Raw genomic sequence first — 24,557 nt, 5'->3', positions numbered from 1 at the left:
ATGGGGTCTGTGTAGCGTACACCACCTGTTTTATTTGCGAAATTACGTTTTCATTTTTAGTAATAACGTTTAAAAGCAAATCGCCATTATTTACCGTGTTGCGGAAATGTGCATCTATTTGACTTTCCAATGTTCTTACGATCTGTTGTGGTTGTGTTTTTCTGACTTTTAATTAGTGATGCTTAAAAATCTATTCATTTAAAATGTGACCATCAACCGGTCTTAACGCTTTAAAATAGTTTAAAATGAAAGTTAAAATGGGGGGAAAAGGCCACCTCAGTTTGATGTCGCTTGTATGCTTTCTAAAAAAAATGTGCGTTATACAAAATAATTTGTTTTATACAAGTTTGTGTGAAGCCTGGTGAAGTCATACCTGTTGGCAGGGACTACATTTCCTGGTCCCGGGTAAGAGCCTTTCTTCATTAACCTGCCTCCCTCTGCAGCTTGTGACCTTAAGGACAAGACCCTATCAGTATTGCCTCTGCTTTTGTGCTGGGGTAGTAGTGCAATATTGCTTATAGGGTCTTTTCGTTGAGAGTAATCTTCCTCCAGCAATGCAACAGAAGAGGAGCTTAGCCAATCACAGTGGACGTGAAAGCTTGCATGCTCACTGATGATGGGGGGGGGGGGGGGGGGGGGGGGAGACATCGGTTTAATGGTTATCGACTTTAAGATGTTCTCTTATCCTGCACCAATCGGTGCCAGGTACTTCTGCAATGCTTTGAGCATGGCTTGTTAAGGCACATACTACAGTGTTAAATATGGTGTTGCGAAATTGTGTGTCCTTTTATTGTGTGTATGTCGAGATGATGTGCAGGGTGCAATATGCTATTTATTGCCATGGTTTGATGAGCCATGACTTAAGAGAGGCCCTCAAGTGGCTCAAATCAGAGCCCAGAACGCATCTCCTTAAAACATGGGCATAAACAACACATCACACCGCGTGGTTCTGCATCCATGGAATGTGCCTTATATGCTTTTCATGAGTATTTGTTTTGAACACAAAAGGTATTTGACAAAAAAACCACGAATGAAATGAATTCGCTGTAAGGTACAACAATCACAAAGAAGAGAATTCATGGCTATTATGACATGCAATGGTGAGGCAAACATTTCTCGAATTTCACTTTCACAGTGGTAACATCGACCGTTGAACTGTTCAATAAGTGTTTATTGGTACGGTTGCTCCAAATCACTAGTTATCGAGTCACATTTACAGTGGTTTGTGGATCTACACACACTCGTATCTCCTTTACTTTTAATGATACGGGTTAGGTGGGTTCGAGACCCCATTTTTTGTGTTGCTTTTTAATGCAAGCTCGAAGCCTAAAAATGTAAATGTGTGCATTTTAATGTCAGCCAAAAAGTGAAAATAGTGTAAATGTATGTATATTATTATTTCTGCCTACTTAGTTTTATTGAGGCCTATACTATAATTTTAGAAATGGTGCTGAAATAAAAGGTGGCGATTCGCAACAGCAGAGGCAAGCACGGATGAAAACTGACGCACTTAGTGCACGTTGCTTATATTCTAGGAACTGACTGCTTACAACACGGCAGTGGTCAGCGATAGATCTTAAACGCAAAAAAATGCATAGCTGTCTAAACTCTTAGCGTTTCTTCATAATAACTCTTGTAATTCTGCTGTGGCCTTACTTCACTTAAACCTACTGGGTTCCCTTTCTAAAATGAAAAACCAATTCATTTTACGTGCCGCATTTTAATTACAGATATGGATTTGTGCACCAAAAACGCCATTCGTGCCCATGATCAAGAACTGCGACGCTGTATAGCGCAATTTAAAGAGGCCCATTTCTGGCAGCTAGAAGCAGGGGATAAAATGGTGGCCACAGCAGTACTGTTCAGCCCTGTGTGCCTCTTTGTAAAGGCCGGGAGAGGGGAGGAGCTGGCTGGAGCAGGGGATGGCCGTGTGGGTGGCCTCCAACTGCTGTGTTCAGGTGGTCTCAGTGTCTCGTTTGGGACCATCGAGGCCCAGGAAAAGGGTAGGGTGGTGAGATTAAACGGCAGCCTGAGCCCGGGGGGCTCTAATCAACGACAGGCAGTGCTGTGCTGCTTCGATGCATGAACACAAACCCAGGACTCTCAGCCTTCACAGGTTTTCAAGACACCAGCTATGGAAGCGCGCACATCAAAACACTTGAATTGAAAAACGCAGATTTCTGATCTTAATATGTTGTGCTAATATGCTATAAAAGAAATGTTCACAGGGGTCTAGTTTGCTTTCGTTAAATGGAAATGCATATGTATGCGTTTATGGAATGTGATGCTTAATGTGCGTGCAATGGTCGGAGCTTCGATGTCAGGCTGTCTGAGACTCTTTCTCTGTTGCACTACTGTCACATGTGAAGCTAGCAGTGCAATAATGAAAGGGCGTCAGTCTGCCCTGTGTGCAGCAGCAACAACAATCACGGTGCAGGGGACAAACCACTCAATCTGGGGATTTTCCTATTACGTATTTTGTCTGCAATGTACATGTTTATATCTGAAGCTGTACGATCAAATCCAGTTCCTGGTGCCACATACTTACCAAATATGTGTAATGGTAACATTTGTTTGGCAGCGGTGTTACTTATTTTACTATCAACAACATAATCGGCAACAAAAGCACGTTCGTTGACACCCCCTCCCCCCTCTAAACTCCATGCTAACACGTGTTTTTCAAATGACAAGAAGCACCATATCGTATAAGACACAAATGGCTATATGTGAATAAGCGTTAACGACAAACGGGTGTAATATAATGCCGCAGTCATTTGGAATGTGGTGCACTCTAGGATTGGAAAACGCTTGGGCAAGGGAGAGCAGCGCTAGGCCCTGCACAAATAAACAACGCACGCCCAACGCCCGAACATTAGGCCCTTCACTCTGCCCCCGGTGTCTTGATCGATAAATCAGCGGCACCACCTGCCAGATCGACAGTTTATTTCGAGATCCGAGTGAGCATGTGGCTCGCGATTTAAAGAGCAGCGTACATGCGTGGGCGGGGGTCGTGCCTCAGGCCAGGCCTTGGATCAGAATCCATTTTAAGAGTCGGTGGAGGGGAGGGGGCATGTGCACCGGGTTGAACACACGTCAGAGCGCCCGAATTCGGGTATGCTGCTCGGGAGCAGCACGCGGCGCGGCCTTTGCCTCCCGTTACCTTACTGCGCTTGCGTTCCGGGAAATCTCACAAAATGGCGCCCTCCTCAGCCAATCAGAAAAGAGATCGCTTGTTCGAAGAGCTTTGAAATCCAAGGGGCTCTTTTCAAAGTTTTCCCACTCCACTTGTCTTAAACAACGTTTGCAGATGCAATTACTTAGCCTAACTCCACGCGCCCCTTTCCCTCGCTAAGCAAAATATGAGATGTGTGCATGGTTTACTGCTGCCACACAGACACACGAATGGGATTTACAATATATGGCCTTGAAAAGGGCACACCAACACAGCCTCGTTACTAAAAAAATAACCTGAAAAGGAGCACGTATGTGTCGTAAAACGTGCGTATGTATTCTTTGGACGGTTTTTGCTCCTGTTCCCCAAGCTTGGCCACAAGTCTGCGAACAAAGCCTCGAACACTAGCCCACGCCACTGCAGCACTCCCAAGGATAGGCGTCTGCAAGGGTGTCAAAGGCACGAACACGTGCACAGGTGAGACGGGTCTTATTTACGTAAAAGGGACGCACAAATATACAAACCTTTCCCTATAAACAAATGGGTGAATCTGGGAGCGGGCAATCAAAATATGCAATGCCAGTAAAACAAGTTTACGTGTTTGAGGGCAGGGGTATCCGATTGAATTAAAACCAGTGTAAACCCATTGAAAACAGCGTAAACTTGGGTTTAAGAAGCGGAAAATCATAGAGAGGTGGAAACAAACCAGCATATAGCACTCGACAATTAGCACTATTCATGGTAACATAAATGGAACGTCCTCACTGCACCAGCCTCAAGAATCCTGAAATATTTCTAACATGTACATTGCCACGAATGATGTTACCATCAGATGGTACAAATGGCTGAAAGCTAGGGACCCAGCATCAGCTTCACTGTAATTATTTACATCAGCCTCTTTTAGAAGGGGCTTCCCTCGACACCCCCCCAATCTAAAATGGCCGCAACCCAGACTGGGTGGGCTTACGTCCACTAAGAAACGTATCTCCTTTCCTACCTTAGCACACTGCTCCATGCACTGTGCATCTCACAGGGGTCTCTAGAGTGTCAGCTATGCCTGGAATGGCCTCTTAGGGCGAGGCAAAGAAATCCCTTCCTTTTCTCCTCAAAGGCCTTCTGCGCCCCAACCCCCTCCCCTGTTTATTTTCTTTCCGACCCCGTGGGGAGCTAGGACAGCTGCTGGAAGCGACAGATCCTTTGCAGATTGCCAGGGTTGTGACCCCGAGGCCCCCTTTCCTCTCCACCCTGAGAACTGACGAGTCAGTCAGGTTGGCGAAAGAGAAGCGTAAAAAGGGGGGTTGGGGGCATGGACTGCCTCTCCAGCTTTCGAGTCATGAATGAAACAGGAAAGGGTACATGCAAATGAAAAGCAACAATTACTTCATCCAGTGTGGTGAAGTGCAGATGAGTGAGTAAGTGATTATGGTTTACGATATAAAAAATAAATTGCCCAAATATTGCCATGGACATCGAGCTCACGTGTCTGTAAAGGACTCGGGTGCCATTTTGAAAAAAACACGTCCTTTGCTGTTAATATTCTATAGGTCCTTCTGTGTGTGTTTGCAGTGCAAACATTGGCAGCGATCGATATTGTCACTGCAGCAGCGAGGACGCTGCCTATTAGCCAGCATGGTGGGTGCCGTGGGGCACCCTGGACGCGCTCCCTTAATGAGGTCTCTGCTACAGGCGCTGCTGTGCCTTTCTCCCCTGGAAGTGGGCGCTGTAGCACAGAAGCGCAGGGGAGCGAGGGAGGCCCTCTGGCCCTCGCGAGTATTAGCAACTGACTGCGGAGCTCATAATATGTATACTTTCAATGGAAGCTCGGTGTCAAACGTGGGGTTATTGCATGTTCACTCCCAAATGAAAGTAAGCGCCCGATGGAAGGCTTGACTTGGAAGTGAAGTGCAAATATGCAGTTCTATCATGTGGACGTTGTAGAGCAGTTAAGGCGAGAAACCCCACCTGTACCCACAGGTATCGGCCTAACAACACTCCAGAGCCACGTCAGAACGTTTTATTAGTATCCTGAGAATGGCCTGCAGGCTGTATCCATACAGACAACGGCAACATGAGGCTGCCCAGCTGGGTGTCATTGTGCCTACTGACCACGCCTGGTTTGTTACATGGTGTAACGCTGTCTTGCACGAGTCGGGCCTTGTCGTTTACCTGCTCTGACGTGGGCGACCGTCCCGGTCGTGTGGCTTCTTATTTAACACACGGGGTAACGTTAACACTGGCTCGTGAGTTTAACGAACCAACGGTGCTTCCAAAGTATTTCAGGTGAAATCTTCAAGCGGCCGAGTTTCCCCATCAGTAAACATTCTTCTGCTTTGGCCACTGCAAATTCTGCTTGCCACACAAGCCCATGTCTTGGCCTCTGCATAGCTTTTGTAGTGGATTACAGTAGAGTAACACAAGTAAGACGTAACATATAAATCGGCTGTAAATACAAGACAAGGCAGACAATTCACGATAACTGATAACAAATATTTCCCTCATGAAGAAGGAAAAGGGGGAAACATCGGAGAATGCTACTGTGCACCAGCTCTGAGAATTCAAGGTGGTCTGCACCCAACATCTGCCACAGGATAACTGCCAACAGAAGTAATCTAAGGCGAAATTGTACACATCGCAAAAAACCCGTGGGGCTCTGGGCCCTTTCATTCCAGACCGTCATTCTTTGGAAGGTCTCTATGGAAAAATCCCTTACGGAAGAATAGGCACTTATAGTAAAGAGAAGGCTCAGATTGAAGTTATGTCACCTTTGAGGACTGTAGTGTGGGCTTATCGCATCCACTGTGATCTACTGATGCAGACCGTTTTATTATTAGGAATGGCCATTCAAGTAGATGCATGGGCAGGCAGCTGTCACTAAACCACTGGAGGTTTCATCTACATGCAAGCACCGCACCACCAACACATCTTAGGAACAGTTGAAAGAAAATATGTTAGTGTAGTAGCACGAACCACTAGAGCAACAATATTTGAATACTCGATTCTTTTTGTTCAAACACACAGTGTGTCTCAGAGTATAAAGCTATGAGTTTCACAGCAGTGGTAATTCATTTATTCTGCCAATACAAAACACATTTTCAGACAAAGGTTTATAAATCTAGTGCAGTTGTGCTTGGCACCATCTTTAAAGGCTGCAGTTCAAGATTCCCACATTAAAGTCTGGGGAACTGAGATATTGGAAACGACTTCCTGCAGCCGTTTGTCTGGCGGCCTTAATGTTCACGTATAAGGGCAATGGGTAAGATGAACAATACAGAATTGTCATACACACATATACCCTCCATACGTTTGAGGCAGCGGTTAAAATTTTCGATATTTATTACTTTAAAAAGGACTACTTATCTCGCGGTACATCACTGGGTGCATAATTCAACTTGGAAGCTGTTCCTAACACCAAAATGGCACACTTATTTCTTATCAGGTATACACCGTCTTCCTTGCAAGAGCTTCCGAATCATAAATGCTGAAACTTTACCATATAATGTGCACATCACTGGTAGATATTTCACCAAAATTAAGACGCCCTATAGCAAATATGTCATTCTCAGATCTGGTGTAGTTCATTCATACAAGTTGTAATAAGGGAAGCCAGTATTTTGTCAGTGATATTGTAGGGGAAAGGGGTAGTAACTGAACGAGTGAAGCAGTAAGCAGCATTTTGGGCTGATTCGAAGTGTCACGGTTCAGGTTTTACTTGGTTACCTCCGTCGGAAACGGCACGGTTCTTTTTTAACTTGGGTTGTCTATCAACAACTGTTACTCCTGCACAACTGGCAACCCAGCTCAATGAAAAATGGCAAATCAGGAAAGAGTGGCTGGTCTACTAATGGTAGAAGGTGTCGCACAAACATAAACTACAATTTTGTACAGTTTTATGTTAAAACAACTACTCCCATATAATGTGGGAATATTTGCCATGGAACAATCCCACTTCTTTTAAAAAATAAAGTACATATTTTTTCCCCTTGATCTCAGGAGTTCTCACCTTGCTTCAGTCGGCGATATGGCCTCCTGCATTACCTCTAGGGAGATGACCACCTTGAAGATATCTACAGCAGTCTACGAAATATGCTATGAAAGAATGACCCTCTTCTTCACCCCATAAATCCCCTATTGAAGTATTAAATTACTGTTCCAATCTGAAGTTTTGTGTCAGCTGTATGCAGAAAGGTAGGTTATTTGAAACTTTCAGAAGAGTATGAGAAATAAAATAGCACAGTCCTTATAACAAATTACTTATCTATTACCTTGGATCCATTTTTATATTGCTAAATAAAAACACTTTCTCAATTGCCTGTTCGTGATTAAAGATTGTCTACTATAAACTGATTGCATATTTTCAATCTTTTTGTCTTCAAGATTCACCATTATTTGCTCCAATATCACCTCTGGACTAACCAAGTAAAATCTTATTGTGGGAACTAACTAATGTGTTCAATAGAACCTCATTGCTTTTTTCAGTGACGGTTGACTGCTGCCTCAGTGACGTACCCCAGTTTCATCCTAGCAGTGTCACAGTATCTGATCTTCATTTGTCCACAATTTGCTCTTTCACACAAATTAACTCCGTATTTATGTCAGTATCTTTACAGGTGACTGCATTTCCAACAGCTCACTTACATAATCAGCACCACTGGGGGAGAGTGACTGAATGGGTAAGTTTATTTTTAAGGTCAAAACATTAAATTAACCCCACCCCCCTTCCCAAATGATCTGCTGGTTTCACTGGAAAGGACAATCCCACCCTGCAACCAGTGACCTCCATTAAGGGTGTAATTTGTCAAAAGCAGTCCTTCAGCTTAAATCTGAGCCTCTGATGTAGTTGGTTTGGGAGTCACCAATGCAGGTCTGTCTGCGTTTTCCCAACACAAACATTCTCATAAAAGCCCTACGTGAAAAAAGGTCAACAACCGAGCTAGTCAGTTTTGCAGTGGTGAGTTCCAGATAGTACCTACCAGAGTGGTACAAGTTCCAAGGTGCGTCTTGAGTAGGTAGCTTTGTTCTTTACAATAGAGTTACTTGGAACTTGCTAATTTTTATTAGTAAAATTCCTTTTGTTTGGGGGCGGGTTCACCTAAATAGACTTCTGAAATGAAAAGCTGCTTGAACAATGGATTGTTGTTTGTATATACGTTAGAACTTCTCAGTAAGCTGTAGTTTGCTACTGCTGATCCTTTAGCTATCCTTGCATATGGCAATTTCGTAATCATTTTTTAAGGCAGTGTATGTAGGCAAAGGCTTTTCTGGCTAAAGGGTAAACATATTTGGTAGCTCCCTATTAATAATCTCTTTAAATACATTGCAGCTATAGCTCCGAAACCTGCAATTTGGCAACAATGAACCAGTGTCTCATGCCTCTAAGGCCTTCTATTCAGTAGAATAAAGGCACCCCTTGGTCTGTGAAACAGAGTATGCCCGAAAACCCAAGGGCTGACCCAAAATAAATAAGATCATCTTATAATAAATTATTAAATATGTTCACTCTAGTTTTAAAATACGTAAGGCGTGATTATTTGCAAACCATGTAAGGTTACTAAATCAGCCTATGAAAGAAATTTTACAGACTTAACTCATTTGGTAAGCTATTGAAAAGCGAGAAAAATGGATAATTCGATTGCATGAGAGGAACAAGACGTTTGCTGAAAATAATGAGGGAAAAGTGTCATTTAGTGAAACTAGATAAAACCAATCCTATTACTATTCTGGAGGAAGCTACTAATAGGTCAAAAACGACCAGACCGTTTTAAAATGGCCATTCCGAACTATAAATGAAGTACAGCTTTTAGGGAGTACAAAGGCAAAATATTTTGACCCCAGTGTGGTCCTGGAGCTGGAAGAAACGAAAGCTACCAATGTCAAACAAAAGATTCACATTTCGTTGTTTTAGCCGAGAGGAAAAAGTCTCTCTTAATAGACAGCCAACAAAGCAATCAACATGAAGTAACTTGCATGTTTAAAATTGGAAAGAGAAGCTCTATCCCTTTAAAAAATATTCCAGGCTAAGTTTATTTTTTGTGGACAGCATAGTTACATGCCTGAGAGTGGCCTTCAAAGTAAAATGAACAAAGAACACAACACTTGTTTAGAGTGCAGTTACTAAAAATGCAGAGAATCTTGTAACAATTATCATTCTTAAAAACAGAAGAAAAACATGGAAGTCTTGTCCATCATTCATTGAGAAGTAAAGAACTTTTCTCCGATTAAGAACAATAAATGGGTAAAAACACCATCCCTGCAGCCTTTCTAATATACTTCATCCATCAATAAGTTCATTAGGCGGAATATCCGTTTTCAGCATGCATTATGAACTAGCGAAAACTTGTGATGGCTTTATGGCAAGCGTTATGTAGGCAAGTATTCAGGATTGTCAAAGGTGTCTGCACATCCGAAGTGTAATGAATGAGTTAAATCGCGGTAAAGCCATCATAAGCGTGGTTTCTCTTTTGTCATCGGAGTGTGTGCTTCTTTTGTTTCTTGTGGGGGGGGTCCTCAAACCATGTGAGAATGACGAATGACTGAGCGATCACAGTTCCATAGAAGGAAGTAGACATAAAGAGCAAGTTACTTTTCCTTGCTAACAATCTTTCTGGTAGAGAATCTATCTGGCAGCAGATTCATCATCTTTGAATATTCCCCAAGCATCAGACTGGATCCGGGAAAATCTTCAGAAGTATCTCTGTATGCCTACAGGTGGTGTGGCTGGGCACCAATACAGTTTTACTCCAGAAATGACATGCAAAGCCTAAGTAGGCACCACTCTTGTACGCTGCAGTTAGTTGAGCCTGTCCCTACTGAAAATAGAAGTAACCAGTGCGCAGTACCTATTTGAAGGTGGGTCTGAAATTTGACTCAAACCAGAAAGTCCTGTTTGACCGCATAGGGAAAATGCCTCTCTGCGAACCTGACCATCCAGACCTATGTAGAAGATCAGCTCTCTCTTTGGATCCAAGCAATGGAGTCTTTCCTCCACCTGTAAAAGTTGGGGCAGAGCATAGAAAGCCGACAGGGTAATTCTTTGACCAACGTGGAACTGTGTTACAATGTTTGGTAAGAAGGGAGCTTAAGTCTGTAGAACCAGTTTGTCTTGAAAGAAGGTTGTGTAAGGCTCACACGTCGAGCTGATGTAATGGTGACTAGGAGCACCATCTTAAAGCCGGAAAGGGCAGCTGTGGAGTAGCCTGAATGGAGTGCCTATTAGAAACATAAGGACCAAGTTAAAGTCCCAATAGGGCATGACAAAGGGAGAGGAAGGAAACAAATGTTGTAAGCCTTTTGAAAAGCACATAACTGGAGTCTTAAACAAAGATGGCTTATTCGGCAACTGCAAAAAAGCTGAAAGGTATCCTTTAACTGTGCCCAGAGTAAGGCCTTGCCATTGTATTGGCAAAGCAAACAACAATACATCAGATAGCCTCCTGTCAAAGGACTCATAACCCCAGCCCTCCTTGTTTGGTATAGTACTACATGCCATTTGTGTTGTAAGAACACCTGTACCAGCCTCCCCTTCATGGGTGGAAAGTACATGTTACTTGCCTTCGGTAGCGCCTTATCTGGCAGAGACTGTCTATCTGCAGATTCCTTACCTCAGAATTATCCCCAGGTGTCAGCCGGGATATGGAAATTTCTCGTGAGCAGTACCCCAATGCGGAGGTAGGTGACTTTATTCGGCTCCGCGTGGCGTTATCCGTGACAGAATTGACATGCGCAGTGCCTATATAGGTACCACCCCAGCTGCACCAGTTTCTTTTCACAACTTTACACGACAGGAGTATGGAGTCACTAAGTGCCCGGACTACTGATGTGTAAAACTAGGACCCTGAAAGGGGGAAATCCCTAGAAATATGTTCGCAGAGCAGGGAGGATGGGTGGGTCGGCAAGGAATCTGCAGCTAGATAGTCTCTACCAGACGAGGCGTTACAGAAGGCAAGTAACTTATTCATCTGATAGATTTCTAGCTGCAGATTCCTTACCTTAGCATAGATACCCAAGCAGTACCTCCCAGGAGGAGGGTCTGCGAAACAAATTCAGACGAAAAAGTCCTGCAGGACCAAATGGGCAACGTTCCAGTCCAGATGGATCTGATTGGCCAGGCAGTAGTGCATTGTTAACGTGTGCAGAGAAGCCCACATTGCTTTTGGCAGGTGTCCAGGACTGGGCCACGTGCTAACGCAGTGGGCACAGCTTTTGCTCAGGTGGAAGGAGCATGCAGACCCTACAGGGGTTGCTTCTTGGCCAATGCATAACAGATTTTAAGGTAGACTTCGATTCATCAGGAGACTGTCCTTTTCTGCACAGCCTTTCCTTTCTTGGCTCTGACATACCCCATGAAGAGTTGGTCGTTCACCTGGAACTCTTTAGTGTAGTTGAGGTAGAACAATATTGCTCTTTTTGGGTCCAGTCAGTGGAGTTGCTCCTCTTATGTAGAGGGATGCAGCAGAACAAAAAAGGGAGGCAGGGTAATGAATTGGCCTACACAAAAGGGAGTGACCACCTTCTAGGAAGACCTAGAGCGAAGGACCAGCTTGTCTGGGAAGATGTCTAGGTACCTAAGCTTAGATGACAAAGCCTGGAGCTCACAAACTCTCTTAGCAGATGTTGTGGAGATTTGAACAGAAATGCCTGATCTGGCAACCGCAGAAATGGCAGAAAAATAGCTTTTTAAAAGTGCCCAAAGAAAAGCCCTGCTTGGCAAGAGAAAAATAAACAAATACCTGAGAGGGAGCACCATGTCACTAACTTGCACCAATGGCAGGCATACACCATTTTGGTGGAGGAACACCTATCTGCCAAGGTAACATTGCAAACTTAGGGTGGAAGTTAGAAGGCTGTCAGCTGTTGGTGCTCAATCTCCACTCATGAACGCGTAGCGTTGTAAGGTTCGGGTAGAGAACTTTTCCCTGTTGCTGTGACCGAAGATGCCCCTGAAGGGGCAGCTTGATCGGAGGACGGATTGCTATCTTCAACAGAGGACTGATGGCTATGTTCAACCGCTCCGAATACCAAACTCTCCGAGCCTAGTCTGGACCCACAAGGATGACTTGGGACCAGTTGTTAATTATCATCTTGAGAACTCTGGGCAGGAGTGGTGTTGCTCGGATATGAGTTTCCCATAAATAAATGAAAGACAAGGCACTTGGCAAAACAGGAACAAGTTGGTTGAATTAAACGCTGCGGCTAGGACAGCCTCGACAGTGCGTCTGCTTCATGTCTCTAGGATGTACAACGTTTTGACCACCGTTACGTACAGTTCATGAGTTGCAATAAAACAATTTTTTACATTCCAAAAAGCATCTCAGTTGTAAATGAACAATTGCAGGCATTTGATAAAGACACAGATGGCTCTTGACCTGGGGTGGGGGATGGGGGAGAGAGAGTCCCCAGATGTCCCCTCTGAGGAGCACGTGATCACTACATGTAGTGTGCATGTTGTGTACTGATTGGTTGAGTGTTTCTATCTACATGTGGTATCTAGCATTGTGGTATTGGGGAACGCAAGCCCTTGACCAAATGTGTTTTATTGGGGCCAATTTTCTCCGACCTGTTTGCGGTGCAACTATCTATGGGATCAATCAAGGTTTTACCTGGGCGCGTGATTGTCTTTAGGTTAAGAGACCGTACATGTGACCTTGTATTTGATAGACCTGGGTGTGGGTCGTCGGACTTGTCTAACCAAGTATCTCTGAGTTGATAGGAAGGTCACCATGGGTGAATCCAACAGCAATGATACAAGTTCATTGGAACTCGTAAAAATAATATGGCAGTCACTGGTATAATTTCTATTGACATCCTTATTGTGCATACAGTTGACCTAGCAGTCATTGACATTGTTCTTCCTGGTGCTTATACAGTTAAGTTTGCTGAAGTCATACCGTTCATCAACATTGTTTTTACTAGCAACAGTATTGTCATTTGTGCATGGATTGGGACCTACATTGGTTTAATCGTTCCCGGTGTTGGAGCCATTGTGTGAGTACAGGTGATGACATACATTGATATTATAGATGAGAAGCATCTCAAAATTAGAGCCCCCTTGGAAATTCGGGTCGCGAAAAGCCGCTGGCATCACAAGTTCTCGGCGGTGGCAAACAAATCTAACCAAGGCTCTCCCCACTGCTAAAAGACCTTACCTTGCACCACCCCGGATGGAGATGCAATTTACGATTCTTTCAGCTTCTGCCGTTGAGTTTGTCCCCTGTGGTGTTCTGGTACTACCGTTGTCGGGCCTGCACTAACGGTATTCATTGACATCGTATTAACCCATTCCAATAGTGGTGTGAGCAGGAAGGTGTACCAGTAGCCTCAGCTCCACTCGAGATGAGAAGCATCTCAAAATTGGAGCACCTTTGGAAATTCAGGGGCGAAAAGCAGCTGGCATCGCAAGTTCTCGGCGGTGGCAAACAAATCTCACCACAGCTCTCCCCACTGCTAAAAGAGACCTTGCACCACCCCGGATGGAGATGCCATTTATGATTCTTTCAGCTTCTGCTGTTGAGTTTGTCCCCCGTGGTGTTCGAAGAGCCTGGCAGATGTTAAACCACCAGGGATATGGCCAGGACCCCACCCTGCACTGACTGTTGCAGTACCACATGGCAGTGGTGTTGTTCGTAAACACCTGTACGAGCCTTCCCTCTATGGAAGGTAGAAAGGCTTTTAATGCCAGCCCTATCACTCGGAGCTCCAGCAGCTTGATGTGGAGACCGGATTCCGCCAGAGGCCTCTGATCTCCACATTACGCAGATGGTTGTCTCATACGAGGAGTGAAGCATCTGTTTCTACTGTAAGATCTGGTTGGGTTAGGAAGAGAGGGTCTGCTGCAGACCCAAACTCTGTCTGTTAACAACTGTAGATCTTTTGCAGTGCCCTCCACAATCTGAAACGGAGGATAGAGGCTGAAAAATCGGTATCAAAGCCTGAATATCCTGGACTCACCATTTGGGAGAATATGCCAAAATTGCACCGGTCCAGAACAGCTCTGATGAAAAAGCGTCTGAGAGGGAGTCGGCACACTGATAGTTAACCTCAGCAAGTGTAGGAGGTCTGCCGTAGTTTGGAGGTGGGAGTTGAATTCCTGGGATAAGCCATCCTTCAACAGCCAATCGAGATAGAGGAAGATGGGCACTCCTGATCTCCGCAGATGAGCTGCAACCATCACCTTGATGAATATCTATGGGGAGCTGGTAAGGCCAAAAAGGTGTATGGCAAACAGAAAGTGCTTGGGCCCCCCCTTGAACCGCAGGTAACGTCCGCGGGCTAGGAATGTGGAAGTATGCGTCAAGCAGGTCTAACCCTATCATCCAGTTCCCCAGATCAAGGGCAAATAGAACTTGAGCGAGTGTGAGTATTTTGAATTTCTCTATTTTCAGGAAGAAATTGAAGGGTGCAGGTCCAGAATAGGACAAAAGCCTCTGTCTTTCTTGGTCACCAGAAAGTAGTGTGAATTAGCAGCCACAAACTACTTCTGGTGTTGGCACCCTCTCTATGGCTCGCTTGGCCAAGAGAGCCACCACTTCCTGGCGAAGTAAGGAGAGATGGCCCCCCGTTAGTCCGTCACAAGTGGGTGGAGGGGTGGTCATCAAGGGGAGGGAATAGCCCCTCTGGACAAACTGGAGAACCCAGCGGTCAGATGTTATCGACCTCCAGTCATGCAGGTGGTAGTGTATCCTGCCTCCCACTGATTGCCCATGGTGGTCTGAAGGCAACCTAAAGAGGCTGCAGCTGATGGGGGTGTACTGGCATGACCTCTGGCTGCCTGACCCACAGGGTCATGGACACCGCATGCTCTGCCACGCAAGGGCTGAAAAGCTTGCGTGCCGTGGTGGCTGGGCAGGTAGGGACGCAGTTGGAAACTCCTTCCATGGCTGCGAAAGACGGACTGGGGTTGGCGAGGGATCATGGAAAGGTCCAAGGACATGGCTGTACCTCTGCTATCTTTAAAATGCTGTAGTGCAGGGTCCGCCTTGTCTCTGAAGAGACGCGAGTCATGTCCATTAGCAAAGCTTGGAAATCCCCTAAAAAACTAGTCCTGCTCAGCCAGGCGTGGCGTTGTAAGGCCACCGACGAAGAAACTGCTCTGCCTAATGAGTTGGTTGTGTCCAGCCCACATCTGATTGAGAATTTAGTTGCATCTCTCCCATCAGTCATAGCATGAGAGAGTATGGCCCAGGTCTACTCTGGGACCATAGGCAGCACCTGTGCAACTTAATCCCAGAGTGAGTGGGCAGAATGGCACATAAGGCAAGGGTGTTAACAAATGGCAGTGCCAAGTTGCTGGAAGAAACCATTTTCTTGCCCACGGTGTACGGCCTCTTGGATTCCTATCTGGTGGGGTCGTTGGGAATGCACCAGGGTTTACTTGGGAGGTGAAGGCTTGGACCACCAAGCTCTCTAGGGTAGGGTGTTGGGTGAGGAAATTGGGCTCCCTTGGGACAGGGCGATGTCGGTGGACATTGTCCTGTTCACAGGAATGTAGGGCATGGACCAGTCCCCAAGCAGGATGTCAAAACCTTAGTCTTGACTGCCATTGAGGGCAGGTTGAGGTCCAGGACCTCGGCCGCCCTCCTTTCTACAATTGAGGCACCCCCTCCAGAGCCATGGTAGGAGAGACCAAGCCAGTATCTGGGTAGGTGTCCAGTGCACTGGCTTCCACCAATTCCACATACCAAGTATCCAATGTGGATTGATATCCATAAGGGTCCAGTGGGCCTATCTAATCTTCCCCAACTCCCAGCCCATATTAATAGGGCTCTGGCTTGGAGGGAATGGCTCCAGCCGGTGTCGGAAAATGCCCTACCGGCTCGTGTTGGAGGAGGGGATGAGAATGGGGGTGCCGCCGAGAAAGGTCGAGGTGTCTTGGCCGGCGCTGGTCTAGATCCATCTGTGAATCCACAGGACCCTACTAGTGCCGAGGACGAACCAGCGGGCGGAAGACAAGTAGGGGCCCCTTTCTAACCCGAGGGGCCCGGAAGGTGCTCCACTGGGGATGGGCCGCCCAAATATGAGGTGCACGGTTTAATTAACTTAGCAGAGTTGGGTGGTGTTTGCTCCGGCTTCCGGTAACTTGGGGAGGCGTGGAGACGGCCTATGCCAGGCGCAGGCTGAACCGTGGAGCCAGACCTCGAGTGTTGATGCTACCTCATCTTGTTGGATTACTTCAACGGACGGGGCGAAGTCGAAGGCCTCTTCGGCTTCTTTTTGTAGAACTTGCCGGAGTAGGGTCACTTTGACTGCAACGAAGATCTATGGCTCTGCGACCAATCCCTGGACCTTCCTCTCAACTGGGATTGAGAGGCAAGGAGCTTGAGGCCTTGGGGTGCATAGCACAACAATAAAAGAAGGTCTTGGTGTTGTGGTCGCGCTTAAGACACCAGTAGCAGATGGGGTATGGGTCCGTCACCAACATCTGTTAGTGACAGGTGCCATAGAGCCTAAATCCAGCCTGCCTTGTGGACATCTGTCACACCAGGAGACATCGTCTCAAAAGTCTTCGACAAAAGAGTTGAAAAAAGATCTGTCAAAAAGTGACTGGGGGGAGCTGTTCTCTGGATCTGCTCCGACTGTCCGCACACAGGGGTGCACCTATATAGGCACCGCGCACGTCACTTTTGGTGCAGATGACAACTCCAAGTAGAGTCTAATGAGGCCACCTGCTGCTTACAAAACAATTCTGGCTTTAGTCTTGACGCCTGTGGATAATTCTACGGTAAGGAAGGTGCAGCTAGAAGTCTATCTAATGAAGGCTCTCCATGCCAAGCAGATGGCCCTCGGTTTCAGAATGTTGATTTGGAGCTACTTGCTGGTGCCTGAGAAGGACCCCCCCCCTTTTTTTATTTGATCTGCACTCTCAACATCTTTCTCTGGAAGGATACATCTAAAATGCTTGCCCAGGTCTTATCTGCCCTGGAGACTGGATGATGGCATTGGACCTGCAGGACACCTATTTCCATAGCCCCGTCGTGCCGGTTCCTACACTACCTGCGGTTCATGGCAGTTTGCTGTGCTCTTCTTTGGTCCCACCAGTGGCCCTCGGTTGTTCACAAAAGTGATGGGGGTGGTAGCGGCACACCTGAAGGCCAGGAGTTCCAGTCTTACCCTACTTCGAATGCTGGCTGTTAATGGCGGGATAGCCCCAGGCAGTCAATCACCTCTAGAATACAACAATCCTCCGGTCATCTTTGAAGTTCACTATCGATGTTCGAAAGTTACACCTTACTCCTTTTCAGATGCTCTCCTTAATCAGAACCATTTTGGAACTATCATAGCCATTCTGGGCATGGTCCGGTATCGTGCCTTTCCCCGGGAAAGAGTCCAGGAAATTCAGGCTATAAGCCCGATCTTTCAACCTCTGTCCTGGATCTCATTGAGGTCTATTCTGAGGCTGCTGGGTTTGATGGCCTCATGCAAGTTCTCCTGTGGGACTTGAAGTCTCAGTGGGTGCAACATGAAGGGGACAACTAATTCACATCCGATCTTGGAGCAGACTGCAAAAGACCTACAATGGTGGTTACTGCATGACAAACGGATCAGCTGAAGAACCTCACCCTACCTTACCCAGAGATAACACAGCTGACTGATGCCCACTTCTGGTTTGGGGTGGCCACCTGGGAGAGATCAGAGGCCTCTGGTTAATAGCGAAGATCCAACCCCATATCAACATTCTGGGGCTGAGTCACCCGCTTGGCCTTGAAAGCCTTCCATCCATCAAGGGGTGTTTGGTTCATGTGATCACGAACAACTCCACAGCAATGTGATACTGCAACAATCGCTGGACCACCAATGATTTCCCTGGTGGTGAACCACCATGTAGGCTCTTAAAATTCCAAGATGGACAAACTCAGCTGATCTCAAGTGGCAGTTACACCTCAGATCCTTGGCTTGATCTATTGGCCTCTGATGAAAAAGTGCAATGTCTGCACTTCTGTGCGTAAGTAGTCTCCAAGGTGTCTCTTGCGAAGATATGCTGTCGAAACAGCAGGGCACAGTTCGGGTTCTGTACTATGCCTTTACAATCTACATGCTTGAAGATTGAAGAGCGACAGCTGACCACATATGACCGTCCTTCAAAGGTGGTTGATGTCATTTTAGCAGCAAGGTGTCCCTCAACGAAACAGCATACGCCTGTCGTTGGGACACAGTTGGTTAGTGTGGCACTCAGGAGCGTGACCCCCTCCATACAGAATTATCTGACATTTTGTAATTTGTTTTGGTTCTAGCGCGGCACGGCTTTACTTGGGGTATAAAGGGTACCTTTCGGCTCTTTTGGTTTTTTTCTGGTTGCCAGATCAACCCTCTTTGTTTAAATCTCGTTATGCATTTTTCAAAAGGGTTACAACATTTGTTTCCTCTTTCCCTTTGTCATGCCACAGTGGGGTCTTGACATGCCCGTTTTACATTTTTCATGTGCACTCTTTTCGAGCTGCTTCACAGCTTCTCCTTGCGGCTTCTCGTCCGCAAAACATTGGTCGTCGAGTGAACATGAGGGCAATTATGAGTGAGCTTCAAGCTCTTTATATCAACTCGCTGTACACTACCTTCTTCCCTGACAAGTTGGTTTTGTCGACACTGGCATCTTTCTTGCCTATAGTTGTGACGCCACTGCATATTGATCAGAACATTATGTGTTCTGCCTCACCTCTTTGAGGAGGAGGAGTGACATCATTGCTTGGACCCCAAGAGAGCGCTAAGCTTTACATAAATCGTACCAAATAACCCTGGTGGAGGATCAGCTCCGCAGAATTTACAGGAGCGGCAAAAAGGCAAGGCTGTTCAGAAGAGAACCATCTCCCGCTGGAATGTGCTCTGCATTAAGATCTGCTACGCAATAGTCAAAAAGCAGCCTCCGGAAAGACTGCATGTTTATTCTATTAGGGCCAAAGCACTACCAGTGTGTTGGCACACAAAGTCCCTGTCCAGGACATTTTTAGGTGGCTACGTAAGCATTCCTCCATACTGTCATGAAGCACTATCGTCTAGACAGTCTGGTTTGCTGAGAGGGGCATTTTGCCCACTCGGTCCTGCACAACTTTCTGGTTGGAGTCCAGCCACAGACCCACCTCCAAAGAGGTACTGCTTGATATCTATTCAAAAGGTAGGACATCTGCGGCTAGCAGTCCCTGTCAGAAGAACAAGATACTTACGTTTGGTAAAACTATTTCTGTTAGAGACTTTATCTAGCCACCGATTCCTCACCAATCAGTGATTTGATTGTATCCATTAAAACGATCTCAAGTCTAGGAATTTGCACACTAGCCATACCCATTTGCTTTTGAGGCTCTGTGTCTGGGAGCACGGGCACACTCAAAAACAACTGATGTCTGCATGCAGGAGTGGCGCTTATATAGGCTCAGCATTTCCGGAGCAGAACGATCAATCGGAACCACACAGCACCACTTACCATAACACAGTGGTACTGCTGAACGTTTCCGGACGCCTAGGGATATTCAAATGGTGAAGAAGCTGGACTATACAGTCCCTACTAGAAAGAGCATTACCAAAGGTAAGTAACTTGATCTTCCCTCAACTCGGGAAATTTTCCTTAAGTCAATAGCACTGAATACACTAACAGCCCATCCACTGAGAAAAGGAGTAAGCCGGAAGAAGGCGGTGCTCTACTGAAATAGTTTCCTCAAGCAAGTCTAAGGTACTTGACCATCCTTCCAAGAGTTAGATTCACAATAATGTTTTGTGAAGATGTGAGTAAACTTGTATATGCCTGTGTTACAGGTTTCCAAACTGTGGATGCTCCTTAGGAAAGCAGCCTAACTGCATAGATGAGTGAGTCCTATGGTTACCACATAATGTTTGGTTAGCTTTTTGGTTAGAGATACGGATACACCAAACTATCCATCTTGAAATTGATTGCTTTCTTGTGGCTAATGCTTTTCTAGTAAGCACATAGTGAAGACAAAGATGTTTTTTCCACCGTTATTTAGCCCTGTCTAGGAAAAAACGTGAAGACTTCTAAAATCCAAAGAAAGAAGATGTCTTTCCGCCAGAGAAGAAGCTTTCTGAAATAATGTAGGTGAAGTAATGTTCTAGTTAACATGGAAATCTGACACTACTGGGTGTGTCGACTTGACTGCTTTGTTCTGGTGGAACATTATATGGTTCTTGAACGCATAAATCTTACATTTCTGTGACCCTCTCTGCCAGGGTGATTGCTATTAGGAAGGCTACCTTCCAAGTTAAATTCTGTAAGTAGGCTCTGTGTCTAGCAGCACAGAGAGGACCCTTGAGTTTACAAGCAACTATGGTTAATTCCTAGAAAAAGAACAGTCTCCTAACTGGGCAAAATGCTTAAACTCCTTCCAGAAATCCTTGACGAGTGAGACTCTAAAAAGGAGGGCTGTGAAGGCCTCTTTCTGTAAGCAATAGCTGTGAGATTTATTGAAGGAAACTGAAGTCTTGGCTAAGCTAAGTACAGAAGAAATAGGTACTGTTGCCCTTTCTTGGCACATAGTGGGGTTAACATTTTTCCAGAGGCACTAGCTTCCGAATCCTTCATATTCGAATGCATAAGAAGTTTTGGTTAGTGGATGCTTGTTTTCCTTCAGAATGTTACTGCATTCCATAGGACCATATAAATGACCATGTTAGATGAAATCCAGCTCAGTTACCAAAGCCTTTCCTTCCCCCCCCCCCTCCAAAGTTGAGCAAGATTCCAAAACTTTCCAACAAGATGTATTAAAGGAAAATTGTTGACATTACCCGTGACTTCCTCTTGCAAGGCTCTGCTGAGCGCTTTTGTCACTGTATTTCTAACCTCAGAAGATGGACTGAGATCCAAAAGATTCATGACACAACACATCGTTTTAAAACCATGTTCCCATAGCTTGAAAATAACCCATATGTGCTTCCCATTTCAATAGGTCAATATTATCAGTGCTGAGATCTGATAGTAAGGAACCTCTTGTAGTAAGTTCTTTGAATGACTCCACCAGGAAAAAGACTCGTCACATCGGAAAGAGTTGCGTCTTTCCACTTCTCTGAGTATTGGCACTGCCGAAGTGGGTTCATACAGGAATAAGTATGTGGCACCAGAAAATGTACACTGCCTTTGAACCCAGTAGAGATTTCAACTGATGAGCAGTTGGATGCTGAGTCCTTTAAAGAAAACATGTAACATGAATAGAAGAAAGTCTACTCTTTAAAGGAAACAGTTTTGCGGTGTCCTTAACTACTTCCAGATAGTGGTCGGTTTGACTGGCGTGCATTTTGACAAGATCCTACGATCTAGCCCAAGGCCAAAAAGCCTATAATGATTCAGGCATAACGCTGACAGGTGAACTGGCATAGGGCTAGCCGGGCCAGGAGATTATGGAGAATAGGACAGTGGAACATGAATGCTGGACTGCTAACTGATTGACTTCCTGGTTACAGGACCTGCAGGGCATTCGCTGTGGAGCCAGTATTTAAGGCCATTCAGAAAAAAAGAGTCTTGGCCTAGCAAAGTGTATTTAGTTGTCCTGGGTCACAATTTCATACATTTTATTTCCCATTTGCTCATCCCCACATTTGCTCTTTCCCTTTTAAGTTTCTTCGGTTTAGGTTTTCTTCCCTGTCCCCAATTTTATATTTATTGTGCTCCAAACCATGAGGTTTGGAGCACCTCTTACTTCCTCTGTTTCTGACTGGTCTGGAATGCGATGATGTCTTGGGGTTCCAGTCTGGTATTCTGGTTTGCTGGGGCCACAACACAGCACCATCCGCTGCCAAAACTGGTAAAAAAGCATTACAAATGTTCTAATCCTTCCCTCCAGTCTGTAACTGTATATTCCCCTGCCATGGAGGATGCACTGTGCCACCCCCAGACTGTGACCAATTTATTCGGAGAGTGAAATCCATTCTAGTGCTTCTCTCATTCACTTTCCTTGTTTTTCTAGTGCTTATAGTAGGAGTGCTCTTCAACTTGCAATCTGCGCAGTCTTCAGCAACAGAAGTGGATTTCAGCTGGCTTGCTCACAAGGAAACACACACTGTAACACTTTACACTGGTAATGGTTATTGTTCCCTTTTATTCTTAAAGATGTCTAGTGCTTTGGAGCTAGGTTATGGAAATGAGTATCTTGCTCCATAGCATATATCCAGTCTTGATGGAGCTGGGGGATGTATTTGATGGGATGTTAAAATTCAACTTGATTTTCTATTTGATCCACATACTTGTTTTCATGTACCAAATGGGTCAGAATTCCTTTAGTCAGTTTTTTGTAATAAGGAAGTCCTAGGAATACATTCCCTTTCCTTTCTGAGATTTGGGGACGCTCTCCACAACTAGCTTTTCTAGAATAATGGTGACCACCCGATGGAATTACAACAATTCCTCTGGTAGAAGTGCCACAGGACGAGATTTGAACTTTAGCACATAGCCATATTGTACAAAATGATATATTGTTTCTCACACTTGAAGATGAAGGTGCTTCCCCCTACTAGAGTGGTCAGAGATAGAAATATCTAAAAACATTAAATATTCTTTGTAGACACTAATTTTAGCCATCAATGAAATTAGGCTTTTTTGTTTAAAATGGGTTCCATACTACTCTGCCTTTTTGCTTTGGGTAAGTATACGTTTCTAGACAATAGTATCTAGGAAGATATGAATAGATTTCCATATTGCAGCTTTACAAACAGGGGCATTCATTATACATGCTTTATTAGCCACATTTCCTCATGTGGAGTGGGATCTGGGTTTTCCTGGCTTTGGCTTTTACAACAGTTGGTAATATACTAGAATACAAGCCACTATACTTTATGCAATAGACTGTTTTGAAGTGGCCAACCCTTGTCTAATGTGACCATAGTGAACAAATATGTGTTTTTGTTTTTCTTGTATCTTTTTTTGTTTAAATTCAATTGTAGAACTCTTCTAATAACCAGAAAATATTTAATCATGACCCGTGGCTGCTTTTACTAATGTGGTGACACCCTGACAAAGTGAGTGGGCCTGCTTTATTGATAATGACACCCCCTGATATTGTGATGATGCAGCTGGTAGAGGTGGGGGTATTGTATTGTGGTTATAGGGTTCAGGACCCGCTGTGGGTGTAATGTGATATGAGATTGTCACCAAAAGAATTTCCATCTACCTATATGATGGTATTTGTAATCTAATTCTTAGTATTTGGTAGTGTTTGAGTGAAATAAAAATTATTTAACTTTTTTTCAAGAAAAAGCACCAACTAGACAATCATTTATTGTGTGTTGTTTTTGCGAACCAGCGAGCTAGGGTTATTAGCCCACACCACTACCCCTGAATAGGATTAAGTGTGCCCTTCTTCGCTACCCTGAAATAGACAAGTTCTACAATGGGATACTTGGTTTGTTTCCTGTACAAAAGACAATTGGAGACTTGTTACTTGTGAAAGGCTCACATCCTTTGCAACAAATAATAAAATTTCTTGCACTGCATTTCCTCTTTCCCGTTTATACTTTTATACACCTTGCTGCACATTCGATGCTGCAATGAAGGCTTGAAATTGCTCTATAAGGTTCATCATTGGTGTTTTCAGGAAACAGTTGAGCCACCGACTTAAGTTGCTTATCATAAAGACAGATGAACACTGTGCTTTTTGATGGAAGGTGCTCTCAGTTCCACACACAGCTAGGAATTATTCTTAAGTTTACTACTTTTAATAAAGATTGCATGATGCAGAACGGAGCATTTGATCAAATTTCAGAAAACTAAAACCTGCGCCAGTTCACCAGAACCAACATAAATTGGTGCTGTTAGAGCCACCAATGATTAGATGTGAAAGAGAAAGAAGTCTAAGAAATCTGACACGTTTCTGTATGATGGTCCTAATTAAACAGTGGTTTAGAAGCAGATCGCTCCAACACATACTGGAATCTCAAGGTTGGAAGAATCTACAGTGATTGCTTCGGTAAAATACAATTCAATTTAATTCATTTATAAACTATGGAGCTTTAGGTATATGTACAGGCTGGCGAAACGCCCAATAGATTAAAGTGGCCAATTGCAAAAAAGGAAAAAGAATATCCAGTGAGAGCTTTTGATGGAGCCACAGCTACTTCTGTTGCATTGTGCACTTTCATTTGTTATGTTAAATTCTCAACAGCATTCTGAAACAACAGTGTTTTATTTAATTGATGCTCCACAGTATGAGATCCTACCACAGCTACCATAATTGAAAAGATACAATCGTACAATCAATCGGAATACTGGGGAGATATGTTTCGCCTGTGACTGTAGATTCACTTAATTCAAAGAAGATTTTGACAATAAATGTGCTTGCTGAAATTGATAATGTTGAAATTAATTATCATATTAATTGCCTTGCAATATCACGATTATACTAGCATTTTTGTCAAAATGGGATCTGAAACCCCACCATCACATCAACAATATGCCCGTTGAAAA

General features: G+C 44.7%; 1 long non-coding RNA gene across 2 annotated transcripts in view; it reads left to right on the top strand.

Moving 5' to 3' along the window:
- The window catches only part of LOC146783259 (uncharacterized), a 32,416-nt gene extending 9,065 nt beyond the window's left edge, over positions 1–23,351 (top strand). Inside the window, exons 2-3 of one of the 2 annotated variants that reach the window (XR_014970889.1) lie at positions 7,163–7,357; positions 7,769–23,351. This is a non-coding gene — a long non-coding RNA (uncharacterized LOC146783259). Of the gene's footprint in view, positions 1–7,162 lie in introns of both variants that reach the window. The other variant, XR_014970888.1, reaches the window with a different exon arrangement.
- The last annotated feature ends 1,206 nt before the right edge of the window (positions 23,352–24,557 follow it).

Source organism: Triturus cristatus, chromosome 11 (genome assembly GCF_964204655.1).
Source record: "Triturus cristatus chromosome 11, aTriCri1.1, whole genome shotgun sequence".
Lineage (NCBI taxonomy): Eukaryota > Metazoa > Chordata > Amphibia > Caudata > Salamandridae > Triturus > Triturus cristatus.
Note: the sequence above shows the minus strand (reverse complement) of the source record. Positions and strands in the feature narration are given on the sequence as shown.